The 17,916-nt window shown below is 42.6% G+C and overlaps 1 long non-coding RNA gene across 1 annotated transcript in view; it reads right to left on the bottom strand.

Annotated features, from left to right (window-relative positions):
• The window catches only part of LOC142104128 (uncharacterized), a 76,315-nt gene extending 62,196 nt beyond the window's left edge, over nt 1-14,119 (bottom strand). Inside the window, exons 1-2 of the long non-coding RNA XR_012679516.1 lie at nt 13,762-14,119; nt 1,628-1,771 (exon numbers count right to left, since the gene is read on the bottom strand). This is a non-coding gene — a long non-coding RNA (uncharacterized LOC142104128). The remainder of the gene's footprint in view (nt 1-1,627; nt 1,772-13,761) is intronic.
• Nucleotides 14,120-17,916: the final 3,797 nt, after the last annotated feature.

The following is a 17,916-nucleotide window of genomic DNA, read 5'->3' as shown; positions in this document are numbered from 1 at the left end:
ACTATATAATAATACTCATCAATGATTATTTCTAATAAACAAATTTAATAAACATTAAAAACATAATGATAAAATACATAAAAGGAAATAATAATAAAAACATAATATCAATTTATAACCAGGATGTTCATTTTTGTTTCTTCAGAGCTCCTCCCCTTTTAGTGCACATAGGGGGAAATATCTTGATAGATAGTTAGATCTGCAGTTAATTTTAATAGCAAATGATGATTATCATTTAAATGTCTATTAGGATCAGGGTATGTGTAGCTTGTGTCAGCGGTTTTTTTACAACGCCGCCTACAGACACTGAATCCCACTCCTCTCCAACTTTAAAGCTTACGGCTAACTCGTGGTTAGTCTTTACTCAGTGGACTTAAAATCTTGTGCATAAGTCTGCATTCCTAGACCCGGTTCTTGCAATTATAAAAATATTTATATCAGATTATCAGCTAGATGAGCAAAAATGAAGTCCTGCGTTCACGTTATCTGCTTGTGTTTCTTACGCGTTTCTCCACAGCTGTGGTTTCATCAGAGACATCAATTAGTTTAAATAAGACTTCCTTTTAAATGTATGTCAACCAATGAAAATGACAAAACAATTAAGCATAATAATACATATATCTATTTAACTGAAATCTGGCATCAAGTTACTCCCTTTGCCCCATATCAAATAGGGTCTGTTGTTTTTATACCACATTGCTGTCATTTCGTAGCACTGACAAAGAATATAGGGAGGAGGTGGATAGATATTTTGACAGAATTGAAATTACCATCTTACAGTGTATCAATCTACACTGTACAGTCTGCCAAGAAGTTTGTATCTTGTAATATTTCCTCCCACCTTTTACCCAAACCTGTTCTTAGTGGCTTAAATTGACAGTAAATACACATATAACTTTCTGTGCCCGTTTTATATGATTCTCCTACTATTCCACCAACTTAGTATAAATACCTTTCTGACCATGTATCCTGTACAAAGATTGCTCCAAACATACAATTCTAACAGGTCATTAAGTATTTAAATCTCACTGTCTCTAAAAAATAAGCTAGGTGTTGTGTGCCCCTTTCTTGCTCTCACTCCTGTGTAATATGCTAGGACAATTGCAAACATTATTATCAGAGCAATTAACAACATAGATCCTTTAGTAAAGTCTATTTTTACCCACTTAAAATCAGTCTCACATGCATGACTAGAATTCATGAGTACAGACAAACAAATAACAATCCCCTTGACTCTGTGCGCCTGCTGGGTCACAGCCAAGAAATGCAAAGGACTCTGACCAGATTCAAAGGGCAGCTTCTTAAACCGTCACTTCTTTATGTCGATCTTGGCAGTGACAATCAAATATCACCAGAGAGTTAGGGTCAATCAGGACAAACTGCTGATACCAGCCATGGAATGCCCAATAAGTTCCCACTCCTAGATTCAACAAGATCACTTCATACTCTAAAATTCAAGACAATCACATATGCTCACACAATCAGACGCCTAGTGGCAATTAAAGCAAAGAGAAACAGAAACCTGATCACTGAAACTTACTACAATATCTGAGCTTTCTTTGAGGACTGATTGGTTATCACACACAGGAGGACAGAAAATGTACAGAGTAGACAAAGTTATACTCACCGCAGTCTTTTGTACTTCTGTTGTCTGGTGGCCAACATAGCATCTGTCACTGCCCCTTGGAAAGTCTGGATATCACGGTACTTACCTCCATTGATGATAGTGATATTTCTCAAGTGGTCAGTGTTCAGATAAGATATGTCATAACTGCTGGAGAGACAATAATGTCACACACGGGTGGAGTGTAGTATATGCTCTGAGTTTATCAAAACAAATCATCATCTATACATAATGTTTTAGTCACATAGACATTTTAGCACTGCACAAGCCTAAATCACAAAATCCAACATCAGCAAATATTACAAAGAACAAAGAAATATATATATGTTCTGTGAAAACTGGACATAACTGTTATAAATCATAGTTGCGGTTCTTGCATGTCCTTGAAACTTGTTAATAAAACTAAAGCCTATTGTGACTTGCAAAGCTGTAGGCCCGAACCCTGAAAAATATTTTTTTGAACAAACCAAGTTAACTCTTTTATACAGAAACAGCCTCATTTTACATTGGTCCTCTGCAACCGCTTCCTCCTTCCAGTCTTTCTTGTCAGTGGGCTGACCCAAGGGCCGCGACCCTACTATGAATGTGTCATTTGTTAAATCCACAGGGGTTCCTAGTGACTGTAACGGTCCCATGCTGCACTCCTATCTGTTTCAAGCTTGTTTCAAAGACATAGGGCTAGATTTACTAAGCTGCGGGTTTGAAAAAGTGGGGATGTTGCCTATAGCAACCAATCAGATTCTAACTGTCATTTTGTAGAAAGTACTAAATAAATGAAAGCTAGAATCTGATTGGTTGCTATAGGCAACATCCCCACTTTTTCAAACCCGCAGCTTAGTAAATCTAGCCCATAGAGTGGAAAGAAAAAATAGGATTGCAATGTGGTGCTGTTGTAGTCATAAGGGAACCCAGGGTATGCAGAGAAAGACATGTCAACAGTACGTACAATTAAATATATATTTATTTATTTATTTTTTATGTTATTTTAATGAACTCATTAAACTCCACCCAAAACAAAATGTTTTGTTTTGGTTGAAGATCTTTAAAGTAGAGATGCTTGGGAGAACCGAGCCCACCTGATCTTCGCGGATCTGAGTACTGGGCCGAGCTGGCTCAGTCCTTTTGCGCAACCTCGGAAGTAAAAACGAGGCAAAACATCATTGCTGCGTCGTCGGATCTCGCAAGTTTTGGATTCTATAAGCAACGCCCTCCACGGAGATCCAGCGCCATTTCACAGAGAGACACAGAAGGGGTAGCAGGGTTGTTGGCAGTCTCATGTGCAGTTGGGCAGCGTCATTAATGAAAGAGAAAGAGGAGGGGTGGCAGTGCTCATGGCAGTCTCCAGTGACATTGTACAGGGCCATAACTCACCCAGAAACAGGAGAGGCGGCAGTTTTCAGTGCTGAAAGCAAAATTGTAATAATAGGGCTGGCAATGTTTTTAAAAGTCTACAGTCACATTTGTACTGTGTCATCAAAATGGATTCACATCAATCCACAGAAGACCAGGAGTAACAAGAAGCTGCTGATTTTTTATTTAGAAAAACTACAAAAAAAACATAACACTACAATCTTACATTAACGAAACCTCTCCCATATCCCAATAAAAAAGTTCATGCTCATAAAAAAATAAAGTCCATTAAAATAGAAAAGTCCATAGGCCTTCATGGCTAATGTAAACTGGTTATATGCACCAGAATAAATCACAACTTTAATGTTAAAGCAATCTTTAATTGTACGCCAAAGCCTGGCCCACCTCGCAGCATCCATCTGTTGCCTCTCCATATCCCTTATCTTCCAAACCTCGTGAAGAATATCTCCCACCACCTCTTTGCCAGGACTTTCTTGCGGATTGTCACTAAACACTGTGCATTCCACGTGTAATACCTAACCACTAATGTAACTAAAAACAGAGTGACCAAATCAAAAGCCCTAAACCTCTTAAGCGCCCCATAAACCCACTCAGGGTAACTAAGCCACGAAAGACTAGGGGTGCCCAAGGCACACAAGACCCCATCATAAATCTCTATGTTAAAAGGACACCTCAACAAGAAATGATCCATTGTGTCCTCCTCCCCTGGACACTCCTCCTCCTGTGGGCAGCCACGATCATTGGCATTCCTTACCTTGAGGTTTCCTCTAACATAGAGTCTCCCATGGAAGGAGAGCCAGGCAATGTCCTGAGCTTCAGTGGTATCCTGCGATCAGTGATCAAAGCTATGCCATCTGAGCAAACACAGTCCTTCAGTGACAGAGGCTCCCAGAAGTGAGACCGCAAGACTCTCCTCTCCAACTCCCTTCTAGAGGAGCTGTTGACCTCTCCCACCTCCAGTTGCCATTTCCTTGTCACCTTCAAACCCAGTTTCATGTAGGCCGGGAGGTAACCATGTGGAACTCAAAAGCTTTTTATCGCTCCTCCCTCTACCCAGGAATTGAGGAAGGGGTGCAACCTGGCAAGAAAGCCCTCTACCCATCGAGGGGGAGTCTCCAAGTTGAGACTGTGCAGATGTAATTTAAGAAAGGTGAGCATAAAGAAGAGCACTGGGTTTACCATACCCAGGCCCCCCTCCCTCTTCGATCTGTAGGTCACGCTTACAAGGTTCAGCCTGTTCCCCCAAAACATCTGGAAGAACACTGCATTCACCCTGGCCCATAAAGATTCTGGCAAAAGGCATACATAGCTGACATACAAAAAGACTGGAATCAGGCAAGTCTTGATCAAGTCCACCCCTTCCCTAAGAAACAAATGCCATCCTTTCCAGTGTGCCACTTTAGCGGAAGCTGCTCCCAGACTAATCTCCCCTTTCGCTTGGTATAAACACCAGGCCCAAATTGGATACCAAGAATTTTAATCTCCTCTTTCGCCTTGGGAAGTCTGTCCGGAAGATCGAAATGCCGACCCTCCTCCTCCATCCAGAAAGCTTCACACTTATCCTGATTGATTCTGGATCCTGAGGCCTCAGAATATGTACAGATATCAACCTTCACGTCTTTCGCTTCATTCACATCATAAATCACGGTCATGACATCATCTGCGTAAGCCACCACTTTCAACGGCTTCCCCGGGCTCAGTTGCACCCCTCTCACTGTGTCGCCTTTCACCTTCCTGATGAAGGGATCGACTGAAAACACGTACAAGAGGGGGCTCAGGGGACATCCCTGTCTGACTCCTGAACTCACCAAGAAAGTAGGACCTACCCACCATTCACAAGCGGGAAGCTCTCGGCTTGCCTGTAGATGACTCTAATCCAATTGACCACCCACTCTGGGAGCCCATACCTGTCAAGTAGGCACCAGAGGTACTCATAATTGACCAGATCAAAAGCCTTCGACTGGTCCAGTGTCAGCAAATACTTTCCCCACTTCTCAGCACGACACCACTCAACTGCCTCTCGGACACCAAGAACAGCACTAAACGTGCTACGACCCTTCACGGTGCAATGCTGAGACGGAGAAAGTACCAGGTCCATAATATCAACCTGTTAAACAGCACTTTTGCCAGAATCTTACGATCCACAATAAGAAGGGTGATGGGGCGCCAGTTCTCAATCTTGGATTGGTCCGATCCCTTGGACAATACTATGAGGGCAGATGTCCTCTTGGAAGGAGGGAGTAAACCCTCGCCCAGGTACTCATTAAACACTTCCATAAGGCGAGGGGCCAAGATGTCTACAAACGTCCTATAAAACTCGGATCTCAGGCCATCCAGTCCTGGTGACTTTTTCATAGACAGACTGTCTATGGCAGCCTTGACCTCATCTCCAGTTATATCATCATCCAGGGTGTCAAGCGCAGCATGCAGGTTATTCACACCAGGAGTTTCCTTCAGAAATTGCTCCATCTTCCCTCTGTCAAGTGATTTCTCAGAGAGGAGGCCAAAGTAGAAAGAGCCAATGATGCCAAGAATGCCCTACCAAGACTCTTGAAAGACACCCCGCTCTTCACACAGCCCTCTCACCTCCTTAGCATTGATCGAGTTCCTACAGCTCTTGTATTGATCTGGTGAGTGGTATTGACACTGACACTACTTCAACCGAGCCTTCACCCGGGAGATCTCCCCACTGTCTCCCTCTTCAGATATCAGGAAAGCAAATTTCCACCTTAAAGTTGAGTAGGTATTCATTTTTACCAAGCTTCTGTGATTTACATCGCGGCGGAAGAAGCTCCGAGTTCGCTTCTTGCAAACCTCCCACCACTCTGATCTACTCCAACCTGCCTCCAAAAGTGATTCCTGGGTTTCAAAGAAGTCCCTAATCTCATCCTCCTTTAGGAGCTCAGGACTCAGGCGCCACAAGCCTCTGCCTTTCTGAAGGGTTTCTGAGGCGTTCAAGCTGACACACAGACAAACGTGATCAGAGAACTCCACAGGCCTCAGAACAGGTGCCGAAGTCGTAGAGCCCTCTTTAACAAAAAACCTGTCTATCCTAGACCTACCCCTACCTCTAAAAAATGTGAAACCCGTGAGGTCTGGGGAATGGCGAATGTGCACATCCACCAGACCTGCCTGTCTAACCATGCTAACTAGAAAAAGGGAATCGTAGCCCAGTGTAGAATTGGATCCTCCCCTGTCTTTGGGCTTAATAATGGTGTTGAAATCACCTCCAAAAACTACCTGGCGGGCTGTAAAAAGGTAAGACTTTATCTCTTTGAAAAGGCACTTTTTTCCTCCCCTGTCCCACTTAGTTTGCGGACTGGCATAGATGTTAATTAACCTGAGGTCACACCCCTTCAGAGTGACATCCAGAAACAAACATCTACCTACTTCAAGGTCTATAACTTGCTGAATGGTTACCATGCCGGTAAAAAGTTCTGCCACCCCACCGTATGGCTCAGCCACAAGAGACCAATAGGTGGGACCCCACCTCCACTCACGCTTGGCTTTGTGGAGGTCCGACAGTCGACCCACCCTAGTCTCTTGCAAAAATAAAAAATCTACCTCAAGCGTGTCGAAAAAACTATAGGCCATGTAGCGAGCTTGTTCGGACATTATAGATGCCACATTAATGGTGACAAATCTAATAGGTTGTGGAGCCATCATTCTAGGTTATAGAAGTAGGCCCACTTAGTTCCGCTTTACTTGTTTTGGCTGTGTCACAGCTCTTTCCTTGACTCCTTTGAAGGAGGCATTGAAACCTGAGTCCGCCCTCCAACACTCTTTTTACAAATGTCAACCACACCTGGCCCGCCATCACACTGTTCCTTATCAGGGGGGATGGATTAAGCTATGACTACTTCTTCAGCAGAGCCCTTAAGGGGCTTAGGAACAACAATTGTACCCAAAGAAATGCTGAATAAGTACTAACCTCTGGAGTCTCTACATGGGTGGGTACTTCCCCTGGCATTATAGTGTTCAGGGTCAAGGGAACTGGAGCAACTCCAAGAACAGGATCCATCCTAGATGTTGAAGGGACCACTGAGTAATCTGGCTGCCTCTTCCCCCTACCTTTCCCCTTGCCTCCTCCTACCATTAACCCAACCCCTCCTCTGATGCTTAGGCCTAAGTTTCAAATCACCTTCTACATCCCTAACCACCACTCCCTCTTCCTCCTCTTCACTGGAAATAACCAGAAATCAATTTACAACCACAATGTCCCCTGATTTGCTGGACACCTGCTTCCTCCTTTTATTTTTGCCCACTAGGGTCCATTCCTCTTTCTCTTTCTCCATCTCGGACTCAGGAGCGGCTTGTGCCTTATTCTGAGATTTGCCCCACACAGACTCCTCCCTTCCACGCTTCAGAGTAGCCTCCATGCTTTGTTGCAAGACTATTCCCTCTTCAACTACAGGGCTCACTACTGACGGGGTCACAGTGGGAACTACAACTGAAGAAATTTTATTATGCTCCGCCAGTGGGCATCTACTATATGGGTGGCCATCTTCACCACAAAGGTTGCACTTAATTGCAGTACAATCTCTTGCGGTGTGCCCTAGCCCCTGACACAGAGAACACTTCAATTCTGTACAATTAGTATAATTATTATTAGGCGCCTAAAAGACCCATACCGTTGGCATAAACGAGGCTGCCCGGGGTAGAAACACTGGATCCTATCCCGACCTATGTAGGCTGCAGATGGAAGATGCAGAGTATGCTCATCACTCTGCCGCAGCCGTACAGTAGTGTACCAGGCCCCACCCCAGATATAGTGTTCTGGATCTGGCACCTTACTTAAGGGTGAAAGTAGTTCTGTGTAATGTTTAACCCAAAAGGACAGATCTGCCACTGACAAAGACTTGTTAATAACTAATATTGTAATCCTAACCTGTTCTTGTCTAGTAACTGTGTAAGCCCTATATTTTAGCCAGGGACTCTGCCCTTTAACAGAACCCCATATATTCCAGAATGCCTGAAGACCCCCATAGGTGAAACAACTAATGTCATACTCAGGGGAGCCTACAGGGTGTATGCAAGCAAACAGATCACTAGTTACAAAGCCCAGTGTAAAAAATTGATTAAGAAAATCAAGTCTAGGTGGAAGGGGTGTCTCTTTACTTATCCATTTTAATTGAAAAACATTTTGCCTTTTTGGCGGCACTCCTCTTTACACAGACTGTGGAGTCATCACTCGCTTCCCTGTTAATACCCCAGCATATGACACAAGGGCTGGCCTACCCACAGCATCTGAAGTCCCAGGTTGAGGCTCTAAAGAAGTAACTGGAGGATCAGGGATCTCCCCACCCCCACCCCTAGGCATAGTAGCAGCCATAGACATAGCAGAGGCCAAAACAGATTCAGCTACACTAATTACAATATATTTTACACACTGAACCCCACTGGGTAATTTTCCAATACTAACAGGCCATAAAACTGATTGCACAGACACAGTACCAGCACTAGGTGAACTAGCAAATGCAAGTCTCTCACCACTTATCTCAGTGTCCAAAGCACTTGGTGCCTCAGTCTCTGAACTCAGTTTATTTACACCTGGGGTAACGCTGGCTGCTGCAGACATTAGTTCTCCAAGAGACTCACTCATTGCAAGATCAATCTGAGCCTCCTCCTGCTGCACAACACAGTTAGCTGCTGACACAGATGCGACAGAGTCCACTGCAGACTGCGCCATACTTCCCATCGCAGCGCTCGAACCAAAGCCGCCATCTTGGGTTTTGAATTTTACCACCGGACCACCAGGGAGAGGAGTGACCCCTGACTGAGGTACAACAGGGCCAACCACAGACCCTTCAGTGCTCCCAGCCACCGCTGATAAACCACCATCTTGGACTTCAGGTGACTCTTTTACTTTAGACACTGTAAGGCCCACTACAGACCCTACTGCACTCACGACCACATTCTGCGATGTCACGCCTTCTTCCAATGCCTTTATGGATGAATAAAGGGCATTTTCTCCTTCCATATTTTCTATCTCTGCCATAGGGATATTAGCAGGCAGAGGGACTGATGCAGATTGAGAGGTTGTATTTACAGAGACAGGATCCACACATTTTACAGCTTCACCTGCAGGACCCAGTCAGCTGTATCATACCTTGGGACGGATCAGTAGTAAAATAATCAGCAGATGTTAATTGCTGACTACTCTCCCTCGGATTGCTGGCATGTTGCTGGTAATATGCCAATCTCTTATGCAACTCCTCCAGGTGAGAATCTTTATATTTTAGGTTTATATGCCAAATCATCAATAGCCCTCTGCATTCCCACTCTGTCACAGCTAAACTTATTAGTTTCTTTTTAGCAATACTCTGTCGCAATCTAGCAACTGAGGTCTCTGCCCTTTGCACTTCTTCCTGCAGATCCTCTATTTCCACTCTGTCTCCCCAGGATAGATACTCTCTGGAGTCAGGCACTGACCAGCCATCCCCCAAGGCTTCAGCCTCCTGATCACCCTAACCGGATGAAACAGGTGCTTCCACCCCAGGATCCAGCCCACCTCCTGAACCACTCTCTCCCTCTAATGTGGTAAGTTGAAAACAGTGGGTTACCTTTGCTGCAGGCTTCTTTTCTTCCACAGGCTGCACCGAGCCAGGAGATTTAACTTCAGCTTTTGTTGAAGCCAGGGCCTTTCCTGCATTTTCACCAGCAGTAGCACCACTCATCCTGGGAGGCTGATTATCAGGGATCCTGAATGAATCTGGGCCTAGGCCCGGACCAGGCCCGGTAGGCAGGGGACTCTCCTGGAATGCTGCCCCAGGAGGCTCCATCAAGACTGGGTTAGGCAAAAAACTCTACCCTACAAGCTTCTGGAAATCAGAGCGGAAACAAACTCCTCCTCTCTCCACAGCTGCTGGCACCAGTCATGATGATAGTAATCCCTCTACGACATCTGCTAAAGCCTATGTTAAAGTGCATAGTGTTTTTAAGTCAGGGAAACAAATATGTAAAAAAACACCTTTACCTTGCTCAAGAAAAAAAAGACCTGTAATCCAGGCAAAGTTATCTGCAGAAAAAAATAAAATCACCAACATGCCATTCTACACACGCAGTGGCAAGGAAATAATGAGGCCTTTGCCTTTCTCTATGAGAGCTAGGTCTGCAACTGTCACTGAGGCATCTTCTTGTAAGGTCAGTCATGACCATTCGGACTCCAAAAGTGGTGTACAAATACTTTTACGTGTAAAAGCCGAGCAGGAAGAAAACAGTAAGGCATTAGAGGAAAATGTATGTTCAGATTTAGAAATGACACAATTCCCTTAGGAGAGTCTATCCACAAGTGCTATGTGTAATCCTGACCTGTCTGATAGTGTACCCATAAAGAAGGCCCCTTTCAGCATTTCTGCAGAAGTGTGCATGAACAACCCAAGTGTAGTTGCTGATACACAAATTGAGGATGCCTGTAGCTATTCCAAATTGAGGATGCCACTTTGGAATTTCAACAGGTTGAGGGGAATATTTGTGTAGCTGATGAGGGCGCTAATTAGGATGTTGATGAGGATGATGTTGTTTGTGTAACTCCTGCCCCAGTGGAAGCAGTTCTTGAACGTGATAAGAAGAAGGCCATAAGACCGCTTATACTGATTATCATAATGCAATGCAACCACAATGCAGTCCGTTTCATAACAAGCCTGTTAGGATCGGGATATGTGCAGCTCGTGTCAGCAGTTTCTCACACAGCCGCCTACAGACACTGAATCCCACTCCTCTCCAACTTTAAAACTTACGGCTAACTCGTGGTTAGTCTTTACTCAGTGGACTTATAATCTTGTATATAAGTCTGCATTCCTAGACACGGGGTTTGCAATTCCAAGAAAATTTGTATTAGATTATCAGCTAGATGATAAAAAATGAAGTCCGGTGTTCACACGTATTCAACTTGTGTGTTTTACGCCTTTCCCCCCAAGTAGTTGCAATCAGGCTTCCTTTTAAATGTATCTCAAATGTATCTCAACCAATCAAAATGACAAGACAATTAAACATAAAAATACATATATATATATATATATATATATATAATCAGTAATAAGCTCCTTTCCAAAAACAAAAAACATTATATATATATATATATATATATATATATATATATATATATATATAGCTATGATACATATGCTGGCAACTTTGGTAAGTACGGGCAGCATGTGCCCGCAATCTTTTCTGCAGTGTTCCAAGCATCACGTCCATGACGATTTAGGGAGGATACCAATTCCCAGGAAGCCCCATTACACTGCTATTACACTCCAGATTAGTCTCATGCATTTTTGCACACGTGAGGCTATTATGGCTTTTTGAGTGCTCCAAGAAGACAGCATGCAGTGGAAATGATCAGCAACTGGGACCTGCGTGCCAGAAACACTTAAATGAGGTTGACAGCCCAGAGTACTGGGCACGCAGGCTAGCATTCTAAAGCATCAATGAAACATGCTCAGTGAGGGAGTATGGTCACGTCCTTTCTAAGAACTATAGGCACAGAACCTGTAATGGAAGTGCAGCAGAACTGCCAAGCACAAGCTAAGTGTGGTTGGGGAGGGGGTAGTGAAGCATGAGAGGGGTCAATGTATGAAGATGGCAAGGAACCTTGATAAAGGGCATTGGATGCCAATGAGGCATAAAAGTGAAGTGGCAATGAGACATGAGAAGGAGCAATGATACATAACAAGGGGCAATAAGGATGGCAATGAGACATCTCAGGGTTCAATAATAATAAGAAATGGAGCAATGAGATTTGGCAATGACCATTGTAAAAGGGAGCAATGCAGATGATAACTAGACAGATGAGAGGAAGTACTGATAGTGACAATGAGAGACAAAAGAGGGGACAATGAGGATGTCAATGAAAGGCATGAGGAGACAAAGAGGATACAAATGAGAGGGGCAATGAGGGTGGGAATAAGAGAGCTCAGTGTAGAAACGCTCCTACTGTAAGAAACTTGCTCTTACAAGCCCACGTGGAAAGGGGTATGGCAAGTACAAAATATGAATGCGCAGTACAAAAAAAACAGATTTTTGTGGACCACAGATGGTCTAATGTCATGCTCAAAGTGTTATAATTAAAATAAATAACAGCATTTGGCTTGACTGTTTGTAGACAAAGAGGCTCATGTATGTTTGTAAAGAAGCAGACGTAAACTTAGTTGTCCCATAACAAATATTATTTTATTCTTTATGAATCAAATGTAGTTGAAATGAATGAGTGAAATTACCACCGTATCACAACAAGTATTATGTATTTACTTTATCCAAGTTCCTTGTTGTTTATTTAATTAGAGCAGCTTTATTGAGCTAGTAATGAAACCAAGTGGTTGGGACTGTCACGGCCGCTGAAATGCTTGAAACGGCTGCAAACTGTTCATGAATCAGTTCATTGAGTCAATTACATTTTTTCTTTAAATCGAGCTAAATTTGAGCAAGTAGAATGTATTCGATCATATGTGAGTCTTTTCGAAAAATAACTGTTTTTAAAAGTGAAGGATGAACCAAAGCGAACAGCGTAATTGCATGTTCTATTAAAAAAGATGTTAAAATACTTTGTTTTATTATTTAAAAATATTTAAATATACATACATCTCGCACACATACAGCACATCACAAACAAATGGTGAACCTTAACTGCAAACTGTGAATGACATATACAAGACATAAATTCTAACCAGCAAAATAGAATTTGGGTTTATTGAAGTTTTCAATGTGAATGTGTTCATGGTCATTGAACTAACAAAATGCAATTGAATTTCAAACCTATTTGAAATTTTCAAAAATGTCTATTTATCAATACACTCTACCTATAACAAAAAGCAATAGGTTGTGAAGCTTGAATTTAACCATGGCTGGGTATTTAAACCCTCGGTGGGCCCCACTTTCTGAGGGTCCCTCACCTAACCTAGGTGGGTGGGGAACAGATTGTGTACTGCTCCCTGCACCCTGAATACTAACCACGATGACATGGCAGTGTGATTCGATAGGTCACATGTGTGTCAGCTGAGCGGAGGAGTGAAAGAGAGAAGAGATGAAGCTGACAGGTAAAGCGGAGTACACACTACAGAAATTTCTACCAACTTTTTGTGCAGAGCGATTTTACATGCGACCAATGGTCCGATCGCTCGGTCCATGGATTGCATACACACTAGCCTTGTTTAGGATGATAAAGGGAAGAGCGGACGTCCCTTTAGCGACTTTTTACAGCCATGTTGTTGTGAGCAATGATTTTAATTTCGTACACACTGCAGCTACATTTGCGGGAAATGTAACGAGATACCAAAGACATTAGCATAAAGGGGCAGAGCTTTCACTATAGTTAACTCCTAAAACTAGTTTTCTGTTTTGCACATAAGTTAAATACTGACTGTTTTTTCATGTAGCACGCAAATATCAACTTTAAATTTCAGTGTACAAATAAGCTATCAAGTATTTGTGTGCACCCCTTGCATTGTAACATGGTTTTGTCCAGGAGACTGAAATAAGATACCTCTTCATTTAAGATCCTTAATGAATCAGGCCCCAAATTATTCCCGATTGCATCAGGATCTTCGCATAAATCATCATAATTGCCAGAGTTAACACTGGCACCTATCCGCTTCTCACCCTCACATTTCACTAGCACATTACCAGATGCAAAATGATCACAGAGCATTATAGGTTCTTTACACAAAGTAACATCATTGCCAGGTTCTGCATTATCCAATACTACCTGAGATGAGTCACACGGTACAACAGAATTAGAGATAGCAGGAACAACATTTGGGGGAACATACTGAGAAATTAATCGCCCAGGATCAGTACCAAGTAATACACTTGTGGGAATATATTCAGACACATCCACTTCTTCCACAGAAATAGTCTTCACAACAATTATGTCCTCTTTACAATCAGCCTCCTTTAGTAGCAATTTCTTTGCAGCCTCTGGTAGTACGCTGCTAGCATCATCCGCTTTCCCCAACAGAGTAAACGGGGCCTCTGGATGCAAAATCTCGGTAGCCGGCATTGACTGTAGCCGGCAGGGGCAACTTTTCCTCGTGGGCCAACTACTCTATTGGCTGGGCGTTTGCTGCTCCAGCTTGTGAAAGAAGCTGCTGCAGGCGGTGCCATTTGTCAGCCACTCTGCGACACTTATCTTGCCAGAATGGGGTATGTAACCCACACCAGAAATATACCTCTTCTTGAGCATACTCAAAACACTCCTCTAGGCAGTGTTAGGAACCCCTTCAGCCAATACAGCAAAACCCGGAGTCTGCTCTGAAGTCTGGTGTTTGCTGGAGCCCCTAGTGGTGGGGACAGACTTGGCTGCAGACAAACAGAGGGTCGTGAGATGTGTACTGGCCAAGGAGAACCCAGGTAGAGAGTGCTATGGCAGACAGCAGACAATGTATCCAAGGAACGAACCAAGGTCAGGGGTCACCGGCACAGGTTCTGAGTCCAGAGACAGGCGTAAGATCGGGGTCACAAGCAGAGGTACAAAATCCAGGTTCAAGCAATAGGTCGGGTCAGAAGCAGTGGTTCAAGGTCCAGAAACAGGCAAAGGTCATACACAGTAGTTCAATCCAGAAGGCTTACACCAAATAGCACAGGAGCAGGTTAGCAGACAGGGAACTGGAAGCTATAACCGGCAGTGAAGCTCTGACCTCACTGCCTTAAATAGTACTGAGAGCCAATTAGGACAGAGGAGAACAGGGCTGACAATCAGCCTCAGGAGGCTGATAATTAATCACTAGCTAGAACTGGCATAGGTAATAGCATAACCAGGAAGCATGTATAAAAATATAAATTAACCAGTTTAAATAATATGAGAGCTCCCCCTGGAGTTGGAGGATGTCACTACACCCTCCTGCATCTATGCAACAGGGATAATCCCAAAGAATAAAAACAGAGCATAGAAATAGAGCACGCGCCCGGCTGCTAGATCACACTAGGATGTGGCGTAATGCCGCGGCTCGTGACAGGCAGTCCAGCTGTTCCACAAGACTCATCTTGTAGCCTGGAATAAGAACCATCATGCGATACTCGCTGAAAGGATTGGTCGGGCTGTCCTGTGCCCAGGTGAGGTGTTTCATGATCTCCCTGCGTGTTTTGTTGTGGCAGGAGACACCACGCAGCTGACCTTCTTCAATTAGCTCTGCTATACTCATCATGGTAAGTGGATTCCTTAGATTTGGGACAATGTACCCACTTGGATCTTCTTGTTCTGTCTTGGTCCCCAGCTCAGGTTCCATATCACATTGTTTCTTTGCATCATCCTCTACTAATGTGCGAACCAGCACCTTTTTAGTTTTATCTGTCCAGTCAAAACCTCGCTGCTCACAGAGGGTAATCAATACTTCTTTGGCTCTTTTTTTATAAGCAGTTGCCATCTCTCACAGTATTATGCCAAATAAAAAAAGATAAGAAAAGCAAGAGAAGGGGGGGAGGGGGGGGGGGAGGAAAGAAACAAATTGCTGTATGTCTTATAATGTTTTAAGCATTGAGTTTAGTCTCTGGTGAATTAGTCTGTATTTCCTCTCTCAGGAATCACACAACCCTAGTTCACTTAAGTTCTTAAAAAATTTAAAATATATCCCACAAGCTTGCCACCAATTTGTCAAAAACAGCACTCACCTGAGCCTGCGTGACGCATGTGTGACACAGGGTTAACCAAAAAACAACCACCTGGTCTGTCTAAAATGATGAAATCCTTCCCTATCTATACCACACACTAGCTTTGCGGTACCAACTATGCCACCACCAAGGTTGTTTTTATGAAGAGATGACACTCTTATTTAGGAAGCCTTCAATTATGTAGTGTCTTGACCAAACTGTAGCGTGAATTCGTAAGAACACAGAGACTTGAACTTATTAAGTGTAATTTAATATGGAAAATACATCCACAATGCTTAAGATAACACAGTTAATAAAAGGCATACAAATATAATGCAATTGTTTTTTATAAAATAAAAAGGATAAAATACAGAATTGTTAACTCACTTATAATCAAAGTTTCTGGTGCTGGGAGAAGCAGGAAAAATGAGACAATCTTCAATCAGATTGACTCCCCAAAAGTGAACGAAAACTTACATTTACACTACAGTTTTAAAACCAAGCCCCCCTTCCTGGGAGGTCAGAACCAACAGAATGCAAATTAAGGTTTTATGACTTTGCTGGAGAAACACTTTCAAATTTAGGTTTTTGCTACCCTGGCCTAACTTTTCACCAGTATGACTTACAAACATAATTTTACCTCCACACAACAGGTCATGAGTTCCCCTTTCTCTGCATACTACACATGCCTCTGGTAAGTATGATATTGGAGAAAATTATATGATATTTTCCTGTGACCCTATTCAGCTTGAATTTGTCATTAACATATAACCCTGTCTCTGCAGTTGGCATGTCTGGGACCTCCCAAACATGTGTTAGATTTCATTGTCTTGAAAGAGATATCTTCAAAGGCTTTCACGTTTGCAACCTGCCATAAATGATACAAGGTGCTACCATTATCTACCAGCCCCATCTGGGCAGTTTAACATAAACAAAACACCTTGATCTAAACAGCTTCTCTGAGCCATGTCACACTATTTCTAGGAAGTAATTCACAAACACATATTTGCAGATTTATATGCCTAAAATTAGCTTGCACATGACAAGAAGCCATTAACCTTATATTACTTTGAAACCCATTAATTGATCTATTACTCCATTGTATTATATACTATTGACCACACATTCCAATGTTTACTATAGTTTATTTAGTAATCCTTTTCCTCCCCACTTTTTTCTCCCTTGTACGGATTGGTTCATCTGATAAATTCTGGTAGATGTTGTAGAGAAAAGATGCAAATAGTACAGTACACAAGTACAGCATAGTACCAATACTACCGGCAAACCCATGATTTCATGGCAAAGAGAGAGAGCTCTGGTCTTGCAGCAGGCTAAATTATAACTTTTAACAAAGGTGGCTATGTCTAAACAAAGTGATGTCATCAAAGAGGTCACTTGAGCAGTTTACAATGGTGGTAGTCATTTAAGCGGGACTTACAAACCCGACACACACCATACTGACAGAAAAATGACGATCAGTGCAACAGCGATAATATAATGATAGCGACTAACCATGTAAGTGACAAGTAGTATTTCCGGCAGCTTAAATCCCTGCAAATGTAAAAAGCAACTTTGCAAAACCTGTACACTAACAAATCACGTCACTTGTAATGGACATACTGAAAACTGCGGTTTTAAAGTGGCAATATGTGGACCCACCACCTGGATTACATTATACAGGCTGTGGGTCCACCCATTGCCACTTTGCTCATTTTTCTGTCAGCGTGGTGTGTGTTGGGCTTGTAAGTGCCGGGTTGAGAGTTAATGAATCACCAACACGGATCTACATTCTAGTAAATATCCATCAGCCATTTTAAAGGTTAAATAGTTCACAACATTAATTAGACTATACATAAACATTTAAACATTTAAATTGACAATATATATATATATATATATATATATATATATATATATATATATATATATATATACACACACAGAGAGAGAAAGAGAGAGAGAGATAGATAGATAGATAGATATTTAGAGGAAATCTTGTTGCACTCTACAAATTGTATTACTATTATAAATCTGGCTTTAACACATCTTAGTGAATATTATTGAAGGATAGTTTGACAAAACACATTAGGTGGTCTTCCTCACTGTCTTATCTGTTTCTGTTATCTGAGTTTGGGTGGATACAGCAATAGACTGATAGGTAGCAGTCCTTTGGTCAGTGTCTAGTGTTTAGGTGCAAAACACAGGTCTCCACTAAGTAATTCTAATTCACTTTTTGACCCCTTGGTAGTGGACAGCTAGGCTGCTTCCCCCTTTCACTTTAGTGGTACAAAGATACAATCTTTGTATTCTTGAGGTTCCATCCTCAGCCAGTTACTGTG

The sequence above is a fragment of the Mixophyes fleayi genome, chromosome 10, assembly GCF_038048845.1.
Source record: "Mixophyes fleayi isolate aMixFle1 chromosome 10, aMixFle1.hap1, whole genome shotgun sequence".
Lineage (NCBI taxonomy): Eukaryota > Metazoa > Chordata > Amphibia > Anura > Limnodynastidae > Mixophyes > Mixophyes fleayi.
The sequence above is the reverse complement of the archived record's forward strand: the minus strand, read 5'-3'. Positions and strand labels throughout refer to the sequence as shown.